At 40.8% G+C, this 22,216-nt stretch overlaps 1 long non-coding RNA gene across 1 annotated transcript; it reads left to right on the top strand.

The window, feature by feature from the left end:
• Window positions 1–10,837: 10,837 nt before the first annotated feature.
• On the top strand, window positions 10,838–13,368 carry LOC141223873 (uncharacterized). Its single transcript, XR_012291400.1, has 2 exons — window positions 10,838–11,216; window positions 13,042–13,368. It is a non-coding gene; the product is annotated as an uncharacterized lncRNA (long non-coding RNA).
• The last annotated feature ends 8,848 nt before the right edge of the window (window positions 13,369–22,216 follow it).

The following is a 22,216-nucleotide window of genomic DNA, read 5'->3' as shown; positions in this document are numbered from 1 at the left end:
CAGGAGGGCAGACAGCCAGTAAAGGTTTACAATGCGATCCTTGCACGAGATATACAGCAGTCCATCTCTGCCTAAAAGCTGTGACTGGAGCTGACCTTCGGCTACAGTGTGATAGTGCTTTTTTGCATCGGATCCCATTGCTCCCCGTGAAACAATCACGTAGGACCAATGGGTTCCGGTGACAGCCAATGGCCCAATGAATGCCCCCATCACTCTCATCTTGATACTCCTGAGCTCCATACTAGACCAAATTTGAGCTTTATAAATAATTTTCACTATACAGTGGGTACAGAAAGTATTCAGACCCCTTTAAAAAATTTACTCTTTGTTTCATTGCAGCCATTTGGTAAATTCTAAAACGTTCATTTTTTTTCTCATTAAAGTACACTCTGCACCCCATCTTGACTGAAAAAAAACAGAAATGTAGAAATTTTTGCAAATTTATTAAAACAGAAAAACTGAAAGATCACATGGTCAAAAGTATTCAGACTCTTTGCTCAGACACTCATATTTAAGTCACATGTCCATTTCCTTGTGATCCCCCTTGAGATGGTTCTACTTTATCATTGGAGTCCAGCTGTGTTTAATTAAACTGATAGGACTGGATTTCGAAAGGCACACACCTGTCTCTATAAGACCTCACAGTTCACAGTGCATGTCAGACCAAATGAGAATAATGAACTCAAAGGAACTGCCCAAGGAGCTCAGAGACAGAATTGTGGCAAGGCACAGATCTGGCCAAGGTTACAAAAAATGTCTGCATTACTCAAGGTTCCTAAGAGCACAGTGGCCTCCATAATCCTTAAATGGAAGAAGTTTGGGACCACCAGAAGTCTTCCTAGACCTGGCCGTCCAGCTAAACTGAGAAATCGTGGGAGAAGAGTCTTGGTGAGAGAGGTAAAGAAGAACCCCAAGATCACTGTGGCTGAGCTCCCGAGATACAGTAGGGAGATGGGAGAAAGTTCCACAAAGTCAACTATCACTGCAGCCCTCCACCAGTCGGGCCTTTATGGCAGAGTGGCCCGACGGAAGCCTCACCTCAGTGCAAGACATATGAAAGCCTGCATAGAGTTTGCACAAAAACACATGAAGGAATCCCAGAGGAATAAAATTCTCTGGTCTGATGAGACAAAGATAGAACTTTTTGGTGATAATTCTAAGCGGTATGTGTTTTTCAGCTGCAGGGACAGGATGACTGGTTGCAATTGAAGGAAACAGGAATGCGGCCAAGTACAGAGATATCCTGGATGAAAACCTCTTCCAGAGTGCTCTGGACCTCAGACTTGGCCGAAGGTTCACCTTCCAACAAGACAATGACCCTAAGCGCACAACTAAAAGACCAAAGGAGTGGCTTCAGAACAACTCTGTGACCATTCTTGACTGGCCCAGCCAGAGCCCTGACCTAAACCCAATTGAGAATCTCTGGAGAGACTTGAAAATGGTTGTCCACCAACGTTCACCATCCAACCTGATGGAACTGGAGAGGATCTGCAAGGAAGAATGGCAGAGGATCCCCAAATCCAGGTGTGAAAAACTTGTTGCATCATTCCCAAGAAGACTCATGGCTGTACTAGCTCAAAAGGGTGCTTCTACTCAATACTGAGCAAAGAATCTGAATATTTATGACCATGTGATTTTCAGTTTTTCTTTTTTAATAAATTTGCAAAAATTTCTGTTTTTTTCAGTCAAAATGGGGTGGAGAGTGTACTTCAATGAGAAAAAAAATGACCTTTTTAGAATTTACCAAATGGCTGCAATGAATCAAAGAGTGAAAAATTTAAAGTGGTCTGAATACTTTCCGTACCCACTGTATATTGCAATCATCCTATTACATGGCACTGTGTACTTAGAATTGCTCATGTTGCTCCTCTAGCCAGTTAATTCTTCTTTTTTCCTTTAGGTCTATGAGATCTAATGACGAAAAACTCACTAGCTCAATACTTCTAATCTCTATGTATAAACAGGAAGTCAATTTTCCTTGTATCAGTCATAAGTAACTGCAAAAGGCCTAGTCAGGGGGAGAAGCAGGGCAGCTTGGTCAGGAGTTGAAGAGGGGAATTATAAATGCAGGGACAAGAGACTTCCTGTTTCTACATAGAGCAGAGAAAAGAGAAGAATTAGCTGGGTAGAAAGGCAAAATGAGCAATTGTAAGTTTACAGTCCTATAAAATATGATTGCAATACAGTAAGAGGATAAAAAGTTTGATGGGAGTGCTTATTTGACCTTACTTTCATGGTATGGGTTAAAAAAATGTTCTACGAAACAGTCATGTCAAAATTTTGGAAATTGTTCTTGTATTCAGCGAGATCTTGATTAAAATCTTACTTTTCTAAGGAGGGTGTACTCACATATGTTGAGCACTGTGCATATACAGTATATATATACTGTATATACAGTACAGACCAAAAGTTTGGACACACCTTTTCATTTAAAGATTTTTCTGTATTTTCATGACTTTGAAAATTGTACATTCACACTGAAGGCATCAAAACTATGAATTAACACATGTGGAATTATATACTTAACAAAAAAGTGTGAAACAACTGAAAATATGTCTTATATTCTAGGTTCTTCAAAGTAGCCACCTTTTGCTTTGATGACTGCTTTGCACACTCTTGGCATTCTCTTGATGAACTTCAAGAGGTAGTCACCGGAAATGGTTTTCACTTCACAGGTGTGCCTTGTCAGGTTTAATAAGTGTGATTTCTTGCCTTATAAATGGGGTTGGGACCATCAGTTGTGTTGTGCAGAAGTCAGGTGGATAAACAGCTGATAGTCCTACTGAATAGACTGTTAGAATTTGCATTATGGAAGAAAAAAGCAGCTAAGTAAAGAAAAATGAGTGGCCATCATTACTTTAAGAAATGAAGGTCAGTCAGTCCGAAAAATTGGGCAAACTTTGAATGTGTCCTCAAGTGCAGTTGCAAAACCATCAAGCGCTACAAAGAAACTGGCTCACATGAGGAACGCCCCAGGAAAGGAAGACCAAGAGTCACCTCTGCTTCTGAGGATAAGTTTATCTGAGTCACCAGCCTCAGAAATTGCAGGTTAATAGCAGCTCAGATTAGAGACCAGGTCAGTGCCACACAGAGTTCTAGCAGCAGACACATCTCTACAACAACTGTTAAGAGGAGACTTTGTGCAGCAGGCCTTCATGGTAAAATAGCTGCTAGGAAAGCACTGCTAAGGATAGACAACAAGCAGAAGAGACTTGTTTGGGCTAAAGAACACAAGGAATGGACATTAGACCAGTAGAAATCTGTGCTTTGGTCTCATGAGTCCAAATTTGAGATCTTTGGTTCCAACTATCATGTCTTTGTGCGACGCAGAAAAGGTGAACGGATGGATTCTACATGCCTGGTTCCCACCATGAAGCATGGAGGAGGAGGTGTGATGATGTGGGGGTGTTTGCTGTGACACTGTTGGGGATTTATTCAAAATTGAAGGCATACTGAACCAGCATGGCTACCACAGCATCTTACAGTGGCATGCTATTTCATCCGGTTTGCGTTTAGTTGGACCATCATTTATTTTTCAACAGGACAATGACCCCAAACACACCTCCAGGCTGTGAAAGGGCTATTTGACCAAGAACGAGAGTGATGGGGTGCTACACCAGATGACCTGGCCTCCACAGTCACCAGACCTGAACCCAATCGAGATGGTTTGGGGTGAGCTGTACCGCAGAGTGAAGGCAAAAGGGCCAACAAGTGCTAAGCATCTCTGGGAACTCCTTCAGGATTGTTGGAAGACCATTTCCAGTGACTACCTCTTGAAGCTCATCAAGAGAATGCCAAGAGTGTGCAAAGCAGTCAGCAAAGCAAAAAGGTGGCTACTTTGAAGAACCTAGAATATAAGACATATTTTCAGTTGTTTCACACTTTTTTGTTAAGTATATAATTCCACATGTGTTAATTCATAGTTTTGATGCCTTCAGTGTGAATGTACAATTTTCAAAGTCATGAAAATACAGAAAAATCTTAAAATGAGAAGGTGTGTCCAAACTTTTGGTCTGTACTGTATATATATGTACATAAATATATGCACATATACAGTATATGTACAGTACAGACCAAAAGTTTGGGAACACCTTCTCATTTAAAGATTTTTCTGTATTTTCATGACTATGAAAATTGTACATTCACACTGAAGGCATCAAAACTATGAATTAACACATGTGGAATAATATAGTTAATAAAAAAGTGTGAAACAACTGAAAATATGTCTTATATTCTAGGTTCTTCAAAGTAGCCACCTTTTGCTTTGATGACTGCTTTGCACACTCTTGGCATTCTCTTGATGAGCTTCAAGAGGTAGTCACCGGAAATGGTTTTCACTTCACAGGTGTGCCCTGTCAGGTTTAATAAGTGGGATTTCTTGTCTTATAAATGGGGTTGGGACCATCAGTTGTGTTGTGCAGAAGTCTGGTGGATACACAGCTGATAGTCCTACTGAATAGACTGTTAGAATTTGCATTCTAAGGGGCTTTTTTAAAAGCATAGGAAGCCTTTGCAAGTGTTTTTTTGTTATTTATTCTAATTTACTGATATAATGACTTTTGTGTTTTCATTGGCTGTAAGCCATAATCATCAACATTAACAGAAATAAACACTTGATATAGATCACTCTGTTTGTAATGACTCTATATAATATATGAGTTTCACTTTTTGTATTGAAGAACTGAAATAAATTAACTTTTTGATGATATTCTAATTTAGTGAGATGCACCTGTATATGTAGCATATTACATAATATCGCATAAATGTATGCTAAATGTTGTATTTACTAATTACCCATTTATCATACATTGTTCTGTTCTCATATTATGGAAACAGCTGCTTGCAAACTTATTCCAAAGAAGCCTATGTTTTGCTTGCGCTCCATGTAAGTAGAATCCTGGCTGTTACATAGCTCTGGCCTTTCCTAGACAACTACAATTAGCATGTTCTTAACATTCATTGATGGATACATTGTTGTTCCAATACACACAAAGGAAATAAACATGTGTATAACAAAACATGTGTAATTGCAATAATTTTCTGGGAAAAATACTTCATGTTCTGGAACAATTTCAAGGGTGCCAACACTTTCGGCTATTACAGTACTTGCTACTTTGTGTTGTTATAGCACATAAAATCTCAATAAAATACACGTAAGTTTGTGGTTGTAACCTGAAAAAATGGAAAAAGCTCACGGTGTATGAATACTTTTTTAAGACACTGTACATTGTACTTAGTTAACCCTAGAACGCATACCTGGTGCCTCGCAGGCCCGCCCTGTTAATTGTTTTCTATTTTCTGCAAGATTACTTTAGTTAGAATTTTGAAACTCTAGGTATTCCTCAGGTATATAGTTGTTAGTAATTTTTGTTTGAGTTATTCCATGTTATTTGCACATGGGCCTAAAAGGCCCCAGGTATGTGAAAAAGTAGATTTTTATGGTCATGTGTTCTAGGGTTAATCAATTAACCAATAAGTCAACAAAAATTGACTAGTGGAAATGCTTAATACAATTCAACTGATAACAATAAAAAAGAAGAATTTTGCTATTAGCTGTTTACACTGTATTCCAAATTATTATGCAAATAATATTTTCTCAGATTTTCCCAAATTACCTATATGAATTGCAGTCATTGTAATTTTTCAGTCAAATAACTATTAGAGTACAATTGAAAGGTTTTTGTACAAACTGCCTATGATAACAGTATATTTTTAAAAAAAGAAAAAACTCAAACTGCACTCAAAATGCATGTTCCAAATTATTATGCACAGCAGAGTTTTCAACCTTTTCATTTTAATAAAGAACAAAAAAATGGTCATTTTTGAAATTATAAGCATTAGCAGGTTATTACAAACTGAAATCAAACAGTTTTCAACTCAAAACTTTATTCTAGGTGATGTTACATTTGCACATAGGACCCCTTGTTCGAAAGGAGCTTCTGAACTATCTCGTCCATTGAATTTGTCAGGTTTTGGTTGGTTACTGCTTTAATTGTTTTGCATGAGGGCAGAATACCCTCCCAGAGCTGTTGCTTAGATGTGAACTGCCTCCCGCCATCATAGACACTCCTTTTGATGATGCTCCAGAGGTTCTCAATGGGGTTGAGGTCAGGGGAGCATGGGTGCCACACCATAAGTTTGTCTCCTTTTATGCCCATAGCAGCCAGAGATGCAGATGTGTTATGTGCAGTATGAGACGGAGCATTATCATGCATGAAATGAACTCGATGGTCCAGATGGATGGAGTGGAGGATGGCTGGTTGATGCACACCCCATGCAAACACGGCTACGGCGCTAACAAGGAGGAGGTGGAGTAATGTTTTGGGCTGGAATCATGGGGAGAGAGATTGTCGGCCCTTTTAGGATCCCTGAAGGGGTAAAGATGAACTCCATAATGTAAGTTGAGTTTCTCAAACAGCACTTCCTTCTATGGTTCAAGAAGAAGAACAGTGCAATCCACAGCAAGATCATTTTCATGCATGATAATGCCCCATCTCATGCTGCACATAACACATCTGCATCTCTGGCTGCTATGGGCATAAAAGAGAACAAACTTATGGTGTGGCACCCATGCTCCCCTGACCTGTACCCCATTCAGAACCTTTAGAGCATCATCAAAAGGAGTGTCTATGATGGCAGGAGGCAGTTCACATCTAAGCAACAGCTCTGGAAGGGTATTCTGTCCTCATGCAAAACAATTAAAGCAGAAACCATCCAAAACCTGACAAATTCAATGGACGAGAGAGTTCAGAAGCTCCTTTCGAACAAGGGGTCCTATGTGCAAATGTAACATCACCTAGAATAAAGTTTTGAGCTGAAAACTGTTTGATTTCAGTTTGTAATAACCTGCTAATGCTTATAATTTCAAAAATGACCATTTTTTTGTTCTTTATTAAAATGAAAAGGTTGAAAACTCTGCTGTGCATAATAATTTGGAACATGCATTTTGAGTGCAGTTTGAGTTTTTTATTTTTTAAAAAATATACTGTTATCATCGGCAGTTTGTACAAAAACCTTTCAATTGTACTCTAATAGTTATTTGACTGGAAAATTACAATGACTGCAATTCATATAGGTAATTTGGGAAAATCTGAAAAAATATTATTTGCATAATAATTTGGAACACAGTGTATGGATGCACATATCAAAGTTACTTTCTCACACAAGATTAAATCTAATCCTGATTTTATATACAAGAACACAGGCAGCTAATATGTGATTAGCTTGTTAAAACCTGTGAATTGTACTGAGCAATTATAAGGCTATTATACACTTCTAAAGGACCCTTCTGTAAGGTTGGTTTCACAAGGTCCATGTACAGTACATGGACCATGATCGAATAGGAAGACGTTAGCTCAAGGACAGGCCAAGAATTTCACTTCAAGAAAAGTCCATGCTTCATGAATGTTTGAAACCATATTATATGAATGCATGCAGAGCCTTTTTTTTGGTGAATTCCTTACTCACCAAATATAAAAAATTCTTGGCCCATGTCCCATTTAATGCCATATTGCAGAAGCAATGATGGTAGAATTACACCATATTACAGCACCATACAAAACTTTATATGGTGACATACATAGTATGGAGCGACAGGGACTCTGTACATTGCTGTACCAAATGCATGAGGCTTAGGGTTGCATTCGCATAATTTATTTACAGAATGATTAATGAACCATGAAACTGTTTCATTTAGATGAACATTTAGACAATTATGATGAGGAACAATTTTGTACGTATATTTCACTATTGCACCAGTAAATTTCTATAGATAATAGTCAGAGGACAACCCTTTGCATGTTACAATCACAGAAATCATTGTTAGGCTATGTGCCCACGATGCAGAAATGCTCCGGATTTTTGCTGAGCATTTCTGCATCTCCCTGCTAGAAAAAACACATGCGGATTGTACATGTGGATTGTACATGCGTTTTTCCTGCCAGGGACATGCGGATGTGAAGCGTTCTTCACTTGCATTTCCGCATGCGGGTTCGTCACTTTGAAAGTGCTTGTCAACTTGGTCACACTATATAAATCCATGCAACCGGCATGGATTTATATAGGGTGACCTTAAGGAATGTTTAAAAATAAAAAAATAAATCTATACTTACCTTCTGATGGCCCCTGGAGTCTTGCTTCGCTCCGTCCTGGCTGCCGGCAGCTCGCGGTGCACTACACTGAAGGACCTGCTGTCACATGACTATGACGTCAGTGGAGGTCCTTCAGTCCAACGCGATCTGCCGGCAAGGGAGGACAAGCGCAGTGGGGACCATCAGAAGGTAAATATCATATTTATTTTTTATTTTATTCCTTTTTTTTTTACAGGTTCTATGGTACCCGGTTCTGGAGTAGAGTCTCCTGTCCTCCACACCCGGGTACCATCTGCACATTGAAAAGCTTGGATTCCTCATTTACAGATCCAGTGATGCATAATCCATGCATTCCAATGCTAGTCAATGGCGGCGAAAACGCAGCGCTTCCGCAAAATAATTGGTAGTGCTGCATTTTTTTCCACAATGATAACCCGCAGCGGAAATTTCCGCAGCACATGCGGATTATCTTTGGGGAACATGGCAAGCCTTCTACCATGCGTTTTTTAAGTGTTTCTGCAGCGTTTTTGCCCCCGTGGAAATGCTTAAAAAACGCATCGTGGGCACACAGCCTTAGGCTAGGGACACAAATGAATATGCTCATCACACACTCATCAGAGTTTGATGACAGTATGATCCAATTTTCTCGGATGTAGAGAATAAAAAATAATAACTCTCCATCTTCTCCATTTTGCCAGTCCATGAAAATTGGACCATACTTGAATGTCATCCAAGTGGGGACCGATTTTTATACCTGGGACCATAGACCTGAATGGGCAAATCGGATAATCGGATGCAACTCATGCCTGTTTTTCCTCAGACTGACTCTGTCCCTCATCTCTAATAGTGACAATAATATCTATGTGTACCCAGGTCTTCAGGCCCCCATACACATTAAAAGTCATCCGAACTCACTGATTTTGTTGGGATTGGCTGACCATCTGATGTTCATATAATCATCCAACAATCCCCCGACAGATGTTTTTGGGAAAGAGAAGGTTTGAACTGTTGGATTTTCATGGGCCATTCCTTTTGTTGAAAACTTATAGGAGCTGATTCATTAAGACTGTCATAGTGCACACCAGTTTTAATTAATGAATAGCTCGCTGGCGTTCAATGTGCTGAATTCATTAAGAGATGCAAGCCACTTAATAAATTTAGTGCATCTTCTCTGTCGCATGTGCCTCTGAACGCCTTGCCAGACATTATTAATTAATTGGAAGGTCGGACGTGATCCTGTCACATCTCGATTCTTCCACAGCTCCGCCCATTTTGGTGGAGCCGCTGCATACTGGTGTGAAAGTGCCAAAATTCACGAAATGTTGTAGCTTTTCAAAGCTTTTATGCCAGTTTTCTAGCATAAAAGCTTTGATGAACAGGACCTATAGACACTTGTATAAGCCTATGGCTCATTCCTATGGACGGTCAAGCAGGGGTGTACATAGAAATCATGGGGGTCCATAGCAGAAGTTCTAATTGGCCCTTCCGCCAAAAAAAAGTTAAATAATTGTCGGGGTCACAGCATAATTCACCCCCATGGTCCTCCATACAGCATAATGCACTCCCATGGGCATCCATACAGCGTAATGCACCCCCATGGTCCTCCATGCAGCATAATGCAACCCCATGGTCCTCCATACAGTATAATGCACCCCTCATGGCTCTCCACACAACATAATGCACTCCCATACTGTATTATGACCCCTGGTTACTGATTTAAAAAAAATAAATATAGTACTTACCTCTCCTTGTTCCACCCAATCCTCCAGTCTTCTCAGCATGCAGGTGCGGTGTAAAGCGCCGCACAACTCAGAGAAGTAAACGCCCTTTAATGACGTTATCGTGCCTGCTGCTCTGAGACGTCAGACGTAGAGGAAGAATGATGGGGGTGGAAGCGTCTGCTGACGCTCCCTCCTCCATCATCATTGCTCACACTGGGCCCCCCCTCCGGCCATCAGCCTGAGCAATGATGATGGAGGAGGGAGTGTCAGCAGATGCTTCCACCCCTCCTCATTCTGTGAGGTGGCCAGGCAGTGCGGGTGCTGATGGGCAGAAGTAGGACCCGGTGCAGTGAGGGCCCGATGCAGTGAGGGCCCGGGGTGCAGTGAGGGCCTACTGCAGTTAGATCCCAGTGCGGGGTTCCCCCGGCCCACAGGCCCCATAGCAGTGGCATGGCCTGCCGCCATTGGCGGTACGCCACTGATCAGGAGAGATAGCAGTATGGGTATGTTCAGCTTAAATGCTGGCAATACACTTAAGTTTTTTTTATATCAGATTTAGTTGAACAATCATTTTTCTCCTTCTTGCTTTATTGCAGAAGATAAAAAATAAGAAATAAAATAAAAGAAAAAGAATAAAGTGACAATATCTTTTCTTCTATGATCTGTCTTTATACTAGTATTTAACCTTACCAGGTAAGGCAAAGTTTGTAAGTAATGTTAGACAGAGATATGTAATACAAGTAGTTGATTAAAAGTAATCTCACCTACTGCATATCTACTAATTCCATCTCTGTTCACTTCAGAAAAAAAAACTTACAGCCATTCAAATTCCTAAAGACATCTGCAAAAATCTTCCCAGTGTCTTAGCTAGGTGTGGTCCGTGGAGTGCATCATTTACACGCCCTCAGGTAAGAAGCACCTGGAGACTCCCCTAATCTGACACTCACATCTTCTGATAGGCCGCCTCATCCTGTCTGTCAACTTTGCTTTAAATTAAAGGGAATACAAAAAGCCTTGATCTTAAAATGGGCCGATCATTCCTGCCGTGAACATCTGCCAAATCTCTTTGAATCTGTACTTTCTGCAGTTGCTCTTTTCCCATTTGGTTCCTTTCACCTCTTATTAATTCCTTATCACATTACACATGTTTCCTTGGTTTCTAAGTCTAGATCTTTATTTTCTACCAGCAAAAGGAACAGTTTGTACCTTGGTAAAATCTTCCTTCAAAGTCTTTACGAGTGAATTCCTTTTTCCTGCACTAGACAGGCTGATTTACCCTTGACTGCTGGCTGTGCACCTTTCATGTGCTCTGTATTCCTCCATGCTTGTGTCTCTTATCTTAGCACTTTATCTACTTAGTAAGGAATGGAGTCTGAGCCACTGGATCCTTTGTCTCAATGGAAAGGTGAGTAGGGAAATGATGTCTGATGTTGTATTAATAGTGTTATAAAATATTACAGAGGTTGCATATGTAATGCTGAAAAGTTAGAAATAGCATTTATTCCTCCTAAAATATGTCACTAAAATGAATAATTTATTTCAAATCCACAAAGAGGTTTCGCTCCCAGCAAAGCATCAGTATCTATGAATTGGAAAACAATTGGTCACCCTAGTATCAAAGTAAGCCCATGTTATAGAGCTTCTTTACTGTGTGTGAATAGGTGTGGAATTGCTTTGCTTGTCTGTCGGATGAAGTTCTCCTATGAGTAATTATAATACCCCTATTCAAACATCATCCAGTTTACGTGGCAGGACTTACTATGAACTATAATACTGTAATAGGCTACTTATACATTACTGTTTCCTTGATGGCAAATTTTGTACATTCCGTACTTTTACTAGGTCCAAAAAGTCCAAGTACAGGGTCCGGCTTTTTGAATTCCATTATGATGACTATCAGCTTTGCCGTAGAAGTCACATACAGAATTCGGGACCCAATCAGATCGGAGTCTGAACTCTTTTCAGACTTTGTAAACTTTATGCTGAAACTTTCCATAAATCATTTTTCAATATTACCAAGCACTAAATGCCCTGCCATATCCTTATATAACAATATATGCAATAAAATCCCTAACATATTATTTGTTATTTATTTTATTTCGGCATAGTTGTGCAATATAAATCAAACTAATAATCAAAAAATGTGATATTGTTTCCAAAATACAATATTTTCCCTGTCATACTACACAGAGTAATTATTTTCATCTTATTATCTACCTTTCATTGAAATTTCGATAAAAATCAAAGCCATGATTACACTTTATATAAGTAGCAGGATTTCTAGAATAGATACAACATAAAGTTGATCATTGTTGTAGCCCCCACCCCATTGGATCATCTAAACTGCATACATTATATAGATATTATACAGACCCAATGAAACTGGTGTATTTACTTTGAAAATATGGCCGAATGGCTGTTTAATCCCTTTTAAAAAATTTCCTGTATGAAACTGGTCTCATAAAATGATAATTTCCATATCAGGAGGAAACAGTTAAAAAGCTATTCTAATATGGATTTTCAAAGTAAGTACATCAGTCTCATTAGGTCTAAGAAATAATAGAATATTGTAAGCATTGTAAACTATTACTTTATCCTTGATAATCATATACATATTATATACATTAATTAGGAGAACCTAAGGAGAATTGGTTTATTAAAGTGATCAATGACTGGGCGGTCTAATACAATGTTGTCTATCATATAAACTGTCAGACTAGCTTCATATGAGTTGTTATTGATGGCTTTCATTCGCTCGTAATTGTTCTTTGATCTTGCATTTGTGCCTATAGCCTTATGCTGTAAGTACAATTCTCTTTGTGTTACTATTTTATTGCAGCTTTTGTCTTCGGTAATGTTAATGATAAACATATCCTAATTAAACTATAGTCTCAGGTTCCCCACCCTTGATATGTTTCAATATGTCCATGGAAATTACTTTACTAGATCTTCTCTTCCTTTAAGATTTTTTTGTGTACTAGGTAGTGCACTCATATTTTTATAAAATTACAACATAAATATATCCTTTAAGCCAACACCATCTATGCTGGATTACTATAAAACATTGTAACAAATGGGGAATATAACCAAAACTACTTTAAAAATGTCCAATAAAGTTATAAAAAGGAACCTGTATATGAAGAAAGAAATGTCTCAAATTCTATGTTGTCCGCTCCATTGTCTTTGAAAAGCTAACTTTTGCCTCCAGCTATTTTTTTGCTCATTCCTAGACCACTGTGTGATCTTGCGATGGAAACTGTTTGCTGTGTGAAGACTGGTTAAGACATGTCCATCTCAGATAGGCCCAGACTGTGCGGAGGAATTCGGCTCTCAGGTGTGTTCTCCTCCATATAAGGCGATGATTCAAGTGAACTCAGCTAAAACAAGCCCTGACAGATAAAAGGGCAAGGCACCGAATGCTCCCAAGAACAAGGCTTGAGTTACGCAAGCTCTACAAAAAAAACAATCTGTGATCTATGACTATCTCACCCTTTCTCCAGTGACCAGGAATATAGAGAGAGAATATAATCCAACTATAAAAAATGATATTTTTTTAAGCTTTTATCACATGTATCTTTGTCTATATTTCTTGAAGACCAATTCCGTGGGATTGGAGCTATCATTTATTTATTTTTTGCCTCCTATATAGCACCAACATATTCTTGTAGTGCTGTACAAATATCACTTTACATCAGTTTCTGTCTCCAAAGGAGCTCACAGTCTGCATTCATTATTTTAAACACACACATTGTTGAAAATTGTTAGAAAGACAGTGTTGTAGATTTCTACCATTATTTATTTTATTCAATTATATAGCACCATTAACTCCACAGCACTTTACAGACATTATCATCTCTGTCCCCATTGGGGGGTCAAAATCTAAGTTCCCTATCAATATGTCTTTGGAGTGTGGGAGGAAACCGGAGAACCCGGAGGAAACCCACGCAAACACGGGGAGAAGATACAAACTCCTTGCAGATATTGTCCTTAGTGGAATATGGGTCCAAGACTCCAGTGTTGCAAGGCTGCTGTGCTAACCACTGAGCCACCCTGCTGTCCACATATGTCACATTATTTAAAAAGGTGGAAAATAAGTATTACATAAACATACTGTATGTAATAGCATCTTAGAGTACAAGTATAATAGAAACAACATTGAGACAAATTACAAAACCTACCTCCTTGTTATAGACGCAAAGTACTTAAAGGGAACCTGTCATATAAAAAAACGCTATTAACTTGCAGATATGGTATTAATTTGCAGATTAATAACGTTCTAAATCTGCCCGGCACCCAGACTGAGGGTGCTGCTGCTAAGGGAAAATTAACTTTATTTCTCTCAGCAGCCTTGGGCTTTCAGTCATATAAGTGGGGCCTGCGCGGCTTCAGTTAACACTCAGTACATAGTGAGTGGCAGCTGTAACTGTGCCTCGACACTGACTCACAGCCGGATCAGCATGAGAGCCGGCTGTCAAGCAGTTCTGGGGAATGGTTATAGCGCCACTCACTATGCACTGAGCGGTGACATGAAGCCATGCCGGCCCACCCCTATGACTGAAAGCCCAAAGCTGCTGGGAGGAATCAAGTTCATTTCCTCCTAGCGCTCTCAGTGCGTGCTCTGGGCAGCTTCATAATGCTGTTAATCTGTAGATTAACCCCATATCTGTAGGTTAATAGTGTTTTTTTACATGACAGATTCCCTTCAAAGTGGCAATTTCACATTATATACAAGGTTGGTGGTTGAAAAGGCTTAATCGAACAAACATCTAGTGAACGATGATTTCGCAGATGCATCCATACACATTTTAGTCCTTCTCAGCTATGATAGTCAATCAGATTGTCCACACAGGTTCAGTAACACCGGGTCCAGGCTGAGATGTTTCAAAGTGCAAAGATGTTAATTATAAACATTGAAAATGAAGGCCCCATTTCATTAAGACTAGCATTTTTTACACAAGTCTTAAAGAGGGGCAATAAGATGTGCTGGAATCACTAAGGGGCACATGCCACTTAATGGATTCAGTGTATATTATCAGTGGCGTTCAACTCCATGCACCTTAGAAGAAATGCCACTCCAGTCAATGACTGGAGTAACATTTATGGCATAAGAAAGGTTGCCACTTTCCATGAATTTGATGGGCATGTGAAGCCACTCCCCACCCAGCCCTGGCTCCTCCCCAACTCCTCCCCAGCTATATTGGCAGAGCTGCTTGAAAAGCAGCAACATTTTTGCACTATTTGCTCAAAAATTATCTGACTTTTAAAAGTGTTTTCTCCAGGAAACTGGTGTAAAACAGTTTGATGTATCAGCCCCTAAGATTCAGATCATGATGGTGTGTCACTGGCCAGCTAAAATGACATGTGTTTACTATGGTTGAAATCATCCATTTTCATCAACTTTGATCTAATGTGTATGGACAGTTTAAGACGCTCCCATTGTAACACGCTGATGCTGATTACTTGATTCTTACTATCAAAACTCAATAAATCAATAATTCACCCATTGCAGGTTTGTATTTAGAAGATCCAGGTTGAGGCTTCCTACTAAAATGTATTGATTTTGTGTTGTATGTAGTTATTTTCCTTATTTTTATGACAACAGATGCTGTTTCTCAGTTTGGTGAATAACCCACATGTTCTGCTGTCCTTCATTCCACCGGAGTCTGTCTCATACATAACCAGATTTCAGTGGGGTGAAGCACATCAGGCATGTAACAATACCTTCACATTCCGCAATGAATTTCATCCAAGACTGAAGACTTACATACGTAATTCATAAAATATATATACCATAAATAGACAACACTGAATTAAATTGAATAATAAGAATAGAGACATAATTATCTATACCTTCTATTTTTTGTAAAATTTTCTTTCTTGCCTGTGTTGGGAAAAATGATGGGCAATAAAATGAATCTTACATTCAATAAAGTTACTTATTGTTGTCACATAGTTTGATTCTTTCCTGACGATCAATGATAGCAATGGGCACTCTGTGATGATGGAAATCTCCTCATATTAGTTGCTGATATATGGTATAAGACCTGCCATGGATATTAGTTAATTCTGCTGTCAGCTCCACCTTGTGAGCTTCTATACACATATCTACTTATAGGGGAAAGGGGCATAAACCACTACTAAATATGATTGCTAGCACTTTACATCCCTTGGAAACAAAAGGATTGGAGATGCCAACATGCCAACTTTTCTTTCTCTCAATTTCTGGCATCCAAAGATAGTCAAAACATTCCAATACAAATTAGATGGTGGTACCGTCCCCTGAAATGGCGGGTTCTGCCAACATTCATCTAATATGCATGTCCTACTTAAGAATAAAGGTGCCTTAGACGGCTCTCGGCCAAATCCTCCTAACTCCCCTATGCACATACTCATGAATCCTCTATTTGGAGAGGAGTGTAAAACCCAGCTGGAGAACAAAAGTGATAGGAGTTTGGATTCAAGTTGCCCGAACCTCCTTTCCCCAGGTGTTATTTGACAAGAGAGGGTAGAAGGTGCCAACATTAGGTCGATGTCTGAACCTGCCGAAACTGGTGTATTTATTCAACTCTAAAGAGAATCTGAGAGAATGATCCACTCCCCAAAACTATTTATATGGTCAAGTTGTTCTCAGAAAGATTATGTCACCTATACCTTTCCTGGAACAATTTGTTGTTCCCTGACTGAAATCACTATTTAAATCATATGCAAATTAAGCTTAAAGGAGTTTTCCACAAACAAAAGTTCATTTTAATCAATGTATCGTGAAATAATAATAAGTTCCACAATTGGATGTGTTTAAATTACATGTTCCTGCACAGTCAGACACAGCCATTACACAGTACATAGCAGGAGCACATTTATAAGATTATCTCAGCACAGGAACATTTTATTTAAACACATCCAATTGTGGAAGTTAATGGGAAAACCTCTTTAAATGCTCTTGGCATGATCAGAGCACTTCTCAAGCCTCTGCCTCCCTGACCCTTTTCTTAGTCCAGACCCACCTTCCTCTGTGTGACTGAGAGTGTGCTGGCTGTGTAGTGGAGCCAGTGAGGTGTCAGTCAAACAGAGAAAGGTGGGGATGGGTGGCGAATAGAGTCATAGATGCAGAAAATTGGGATGTAATTTGATACTCCCAGAGTAGGAATTAAAACATCAGTCAAAGAGCGACATATTGCATATGTAAAGATATGGATAACATTATCTTTCAGAAACCAACATGACCATGCAAAGTTTGAGGAATTTGATTGTTCAGAAAGATTCCCTTTAATTTAATGTACACTGCTCAAAAAAATAAAGGGAACACTGAAATAACACATCCTAGATCTGAATTATTGAAATATTCCCATTGAATACTTTGTTCTGTACAAAGTTTAATGTGCTGACAACAAAATCACACAAAAATCATCAATGTAAATCAAATTTATTAACCAATGGAGGCCTGGATTTGGAGTCACCCCCAAAATTAAAGTGGAAAAACACACTACAGGCTGATCCAACTTTGATGTAATGTCCTTAAAACAAGTCAAAATGAGGCTCAGTATTGCGTGTGTCCTCCACGTGCATGTATGACCTCCCTACAACGCCTGGGCATGCTCCTGATGAGGTTGCAGATGGTCTCCTATGGGATCTCCGCCCAGACCTGGACTAAAGCATCCGCCAACTCCTGGACAGTCTGTGGTGCAACGTGACGTTGGTGGATGGAGCGAGACATGATGTCCCAGATGTGCTCAATCGGATTCAGGTCTGGGGAACGGGTGGGCCAGTCCATAGCTTCAATGCCTTCATCTTGCAGGAACTGCTGACACACTCCAGCCACATGAGGTCTGGCATTGTCCTGCATTAGGAGGAACCCAGGGCCAACGGCACCAGCATACGGTCTCACAAGGGGTCTGAGGATCTCATATCGGTACCTAATGGCAGTCAGGCTACCTCTGGCTAGCACACGGAGGGCTGTGCGGCCTTCTAAAGAAATGCCACCCTACACCATTACTGACCCACTGCCAAACTGGTCATGCTGAAGGATGTAGCAGGCAGCAGATTGCTCTCCACGGCATCTCCAGACTGTCACATGTGCTCAGTATGAACCTGCTTTCATCTGAAAAGAGCACAGGGCACCAGTGGCGACTTTGCCTTTGCCAATCCTGGTGTTCTGTGGCAAATGCCAAGCGTCCTGCATGGTGTTGGGCTGTGATCACAACCCCCATCTGTAGACATCGGGCCCTCATACCACCCTCATGGAGTCGGTTTCTAACCGTTTGTACAGACACATGACATTTGTGGCCTGCTGGAGGTCATTTTGCAGGGCTCTGGCAGTGCTCCTTTTGTCCCCCCTTGAACAAAGGCAGAGATAGCAGTCCTGCTGCTGGGTTTTTGCCCTCCTATGGCCCCCTCCACGTCTCCTGGTGTACTGGCCTGTCTCCTGGTAGCGCCTCCAGTCTCTGCACACTACGCTGACAGACACAGTAAACCTTCTTGCCACAGCTCGCATTGATGTGCCTGGATGAGCTGCACTACCTGAGCAACTTCTGTGGGTTGTAGAGTCTGTCTCACGCTACCACGAGTGTGAAAGCACAAACAGCATTCAAAAGTGACCAAAGCATCAGCCAGAAAGCATTGGTACTGAGCTGTGGTCTGTGGTCCCCACCTGAAGAACCACTCCTTTATTGAGTTTGTCTTGATAATTTCCAATAATTTCCATCTATTTTCTATTCCATTTGCCCAACAGCATGTGAAATTGATTGTAAATCAGTGTTGCTTCCGAAGTGGACAGTTTGATTTTACAGAAGTTTGATTTACTTGGAGTAATATTCTGTTGTTTAAGTGTTCCTTTTATTTTTTTGAGCAGTGTATAAGCACTGCGAAGACCCAAGGTCTTTTGTGGGTGTAATACTACTCAGACACTGCAGGGTGAGGGTAAAACAGTGTGGCAATACTTTATTGAATCACAAAGCGGACAATAAACATATAGAACAGTCCCAGCAAAATACCCAAGATGGTAAAACATTACACAGTCTCACCCTTCCTTCTCCACCTGCCTGGGATAGAACAGCTGAGACTTCTTGGGCTGACTAACTCAACCAGCTGCCCCTTGCTTCTGGAGGGCCTCCACAGAGAGAAGGTAGTGGCAAGCTTAGGAAGCTCTCAGTACATCGAGGTACCAGAGGAAGAGACCCGAGGGTCCCACCCTGGTCTCTCCGAGAGTTTCAATAGATTGCAGGCGACTGGTTGGTCCCTCCTGGCAACCCCAAACAACATATTCATGGAGCCAGGTGACTTCTTCGTCCCAACCTGGTCTCCCCAAAATGTATCCATGGTCTCTCTGATGGTTAATGGAGCAGATCCGTATCTTTCCAGTCAGGGTAGTACCCAGGGCCCGCGCCACCACCCGGCGCACCCGGGCAAGTGCCGGGGCCCTGGACAAACAGGGGGGCCCACTGACTATCTGGGACAAAGCTGACTCCTGGCATTAGCTCCGCGTAGCGTCTATACTGGAGTTGCTCCTGAGAGGTGATGATGTGATTGGAAGGGGCGGGGCCTCCTCCAGTTCAGTGTGGACCCGATACCAGGAAGCAGCCTGGTGCTGCTGGAGATGAGGTGAATGGTGATACTTCACTACAGATCCTGAGAGAACTGAGGAGCTGTATAATGGGTCAGTGTGGAGACAGCAATTATGTATTTTAGTTTTGTATACAGTATATAGGTCTAAGTTTAAAGGGTCTAATACTGTGTTTTGGGAGCATAAAAAGTGGATCAAGTTACTACATATGGGGTTGCATGTCGTTTATCTTGCACAGGGAATGTGCATAAGTTGCATGGACGGTTCTGCAGGTTGTGGGGGCTTGCATAAGTAACGGCGTGATGCTGGGGGTCTTGCACAGGGCACGGGTGAAGCATTCAGGTGCAGTATGTTGTGGGGGCTTGCACAGGGAATGAGTTAATGTTGCATGTTGGGGCTATGTAAGTGAGTGATGCTTACATGGTGCTGCATGTTCTAGGGCCTTTCACAGGAAAGGGGTTGTCCACTACTTGTACAACCCCTTCTCATACCCTTATTTTGGACCCAATAAAATAATAAAGCTTATACTCACCTCCCGTGCTGGTGCCGTTCCCGCAGTATCGTCACTCGCGGTCCCGGGGTTCTTGTGCGGTTGTTCTGACACGTGATTCCGGTGCCCAATCACCGTCACTGTCCCCACCTTCGGACAAATCTAACATGAAGGGGAAGTCAGAGATCAGCTGCAGCCCGGACTTCCAAAGGTGGGAACTGTGACGGTGATTGGGCACCGGAATCACGTGTCAGAACAACCGCACAAGAACCCCGGGACCGCGAGTGCCGATACTGCGGGAACGGCGCCAGCACGGGAGGTGAGTACAAGCTTTATTATTTTATCGGGGCCAAACGTGGGGTAGGAGAAGGGGTTGTCCTAGCAGTGGACAACCACTTTAATGTAGCATTTTGTGGGTCTTGCACAGGGAAGGGGGGTTATGTTGTATGTCATTGGTCTTGCACATGGATGCATGTTGCTTCATGCACAGTGATGCATGTTGGTGGGACTTGCACGGTGAAGGGGGCGATGCAAGCATGGCACTGCATGTTGTGGGGGATTGCATAGGGGAGTGATGTTGCATGTTGGGGGCTTGCATATGCATGTAAGTGATGTTGAGGGTCTATCACATGGAAGGGAATGATACATGCATGTGCTGCATGTTGTGGGGGCTTGCACAGGGAATGGGTTAATGTTGCATGTGGGGCCTTGCATATGTAAGGGGGTGATGTTGCATTTCTTTCCTTTTGCACAAGGAATTTGACTGAAGCTGCGTGCACAGGGATGCATGTTGGGGGGCATACACAGTGAAGGGGTGCATCTTGAATTGTGGTATGTGTTAAAGGGGCCCACTGAGACTCTTTCGCCCGGGGCCCACAAAAACCTGGAGCCGGCCCTGGAGTTGTACCCTTAGGCTAGAATCATGTAGAATACAAATCTGTGTCTCTTTGGGTAATGCCATGCAATCCATATGCTGTCCTGATGTAGGTCTCTCATTCTCCTTGATTCTCATTGCAGCACAACAGACATCCCTGTTTATATTTACAACATGATTTAAACATGAATGTTTCCAAAGGAATGGAATTCAACATTCAGGGCTATACAAATACTAGTCTGTTCTTAATGACCTGACATAAATACACAAAGATAATAGAGTATTTCTCTTGGATTAACAAATCTTAATGTCTGGCTTATTAAGATTTTAGGCTGTATCGTCACAAGCACTAATTATGAGAAAATATACAATGTAAAGACTGAAAATAATTATACTATGAAAAAATATAATACAGTGAAGTGATTTATAAGATAGTGAAACTTCTCTGTATATGGAGAATCTTGGCTATCTTGCTTTGTTTAGCCTTGCCTGCTCAACTTTGAAGATCTAATTAAAAAGCACCGGGTTCCAACTGTCCTGCAAACAAAACAAGTATTAGCTCATCATGCTACTTAAGCTTGCTGTTTTTTCTCAATTATGGCTCATGCAGATGACCATTTTAATCGCACAAGCGCTATCTGTGGTTTTGATGGATAGCACTCGTACCCATGTTATTCTATGGGGCCGTTCACATGTCCGATTTTTTCCTAGAACCGAGTGGTCTGAGGAAAAGAGTCGTAACCATGCATAATTTGCCTCTGAGAATCGATGCCACTCTCCCATTCATGTCTATTGATCCGTTCAAAAATCAGACCACACTTGGATGACATCTGAGTGTGGTACGATTTTTACGGACTTTCATAATGGAGAAGGTGAGTAAATTTTTGTTTTCTTTCCACCTCCAAGAAAATTGGATCCCGCTCTTAGCATAATCAGAGAGAAAACTGTTGACTGTACCTGCCTTTAGTGAGTCTAATAGATTCCCTAATTTAGGTTGTGTTCGTACATAACAGATGTGTTACTTGTTTTGCTGCCGTCGTGGTAAGAACAAAATGTTTTTTGCCAAAATTTTCAAATATCTTGGCAAACGGTGCATTTTTGGTTGCAGGAAAAATGAACTGTGGCTTTAACGTGTGAAGCCAGCCTTAGGAAAGTTTTACAAATTCATCCCAATGCAAGAATGGTCCGTGTTTTACAAATGTGTGGAACCGGCCTTAAAAGTCAGTATGACAGATTGTCTTTAATAATATTTACCTTTGCGATAGCTGTCTTTTGATTTAATTTTATTACAAATTTTATGATTTGGGTAAAAAAAGATAAAATATAAAAGATTTAGTACCTCTTTCGTTTATCTAATATTCTCAATGCAAAACAATACTTTTTCCTTTTGTCCAGATAAAAGGAATGTACAAACAGAAAAAAAGACAGCTCTCATTTGGGATAATATTCCTAAAAAAAAAATATATGATTCTCTATGGATGG

Source organism: Phyllobates terribilis, unplaced genomic scaffold (assembly GCF_046119375.1).
Source record: "Phyllobates terribilis strain yellow unplaced genomic scaffold, ASM4611937v1 Scaffold_2__4_contigs__length_985480577, whole genome shotgun sequence".
Lineage (NCBI taxonomy): Eukaryota > Metazoa > Chordata > Amphibia > Anura > Dendrobatidae > Phyllobates > Phyllobates terribilis.
This window is presented reverse-complemented; position numbering and strand designations above follow the sequence as displayed.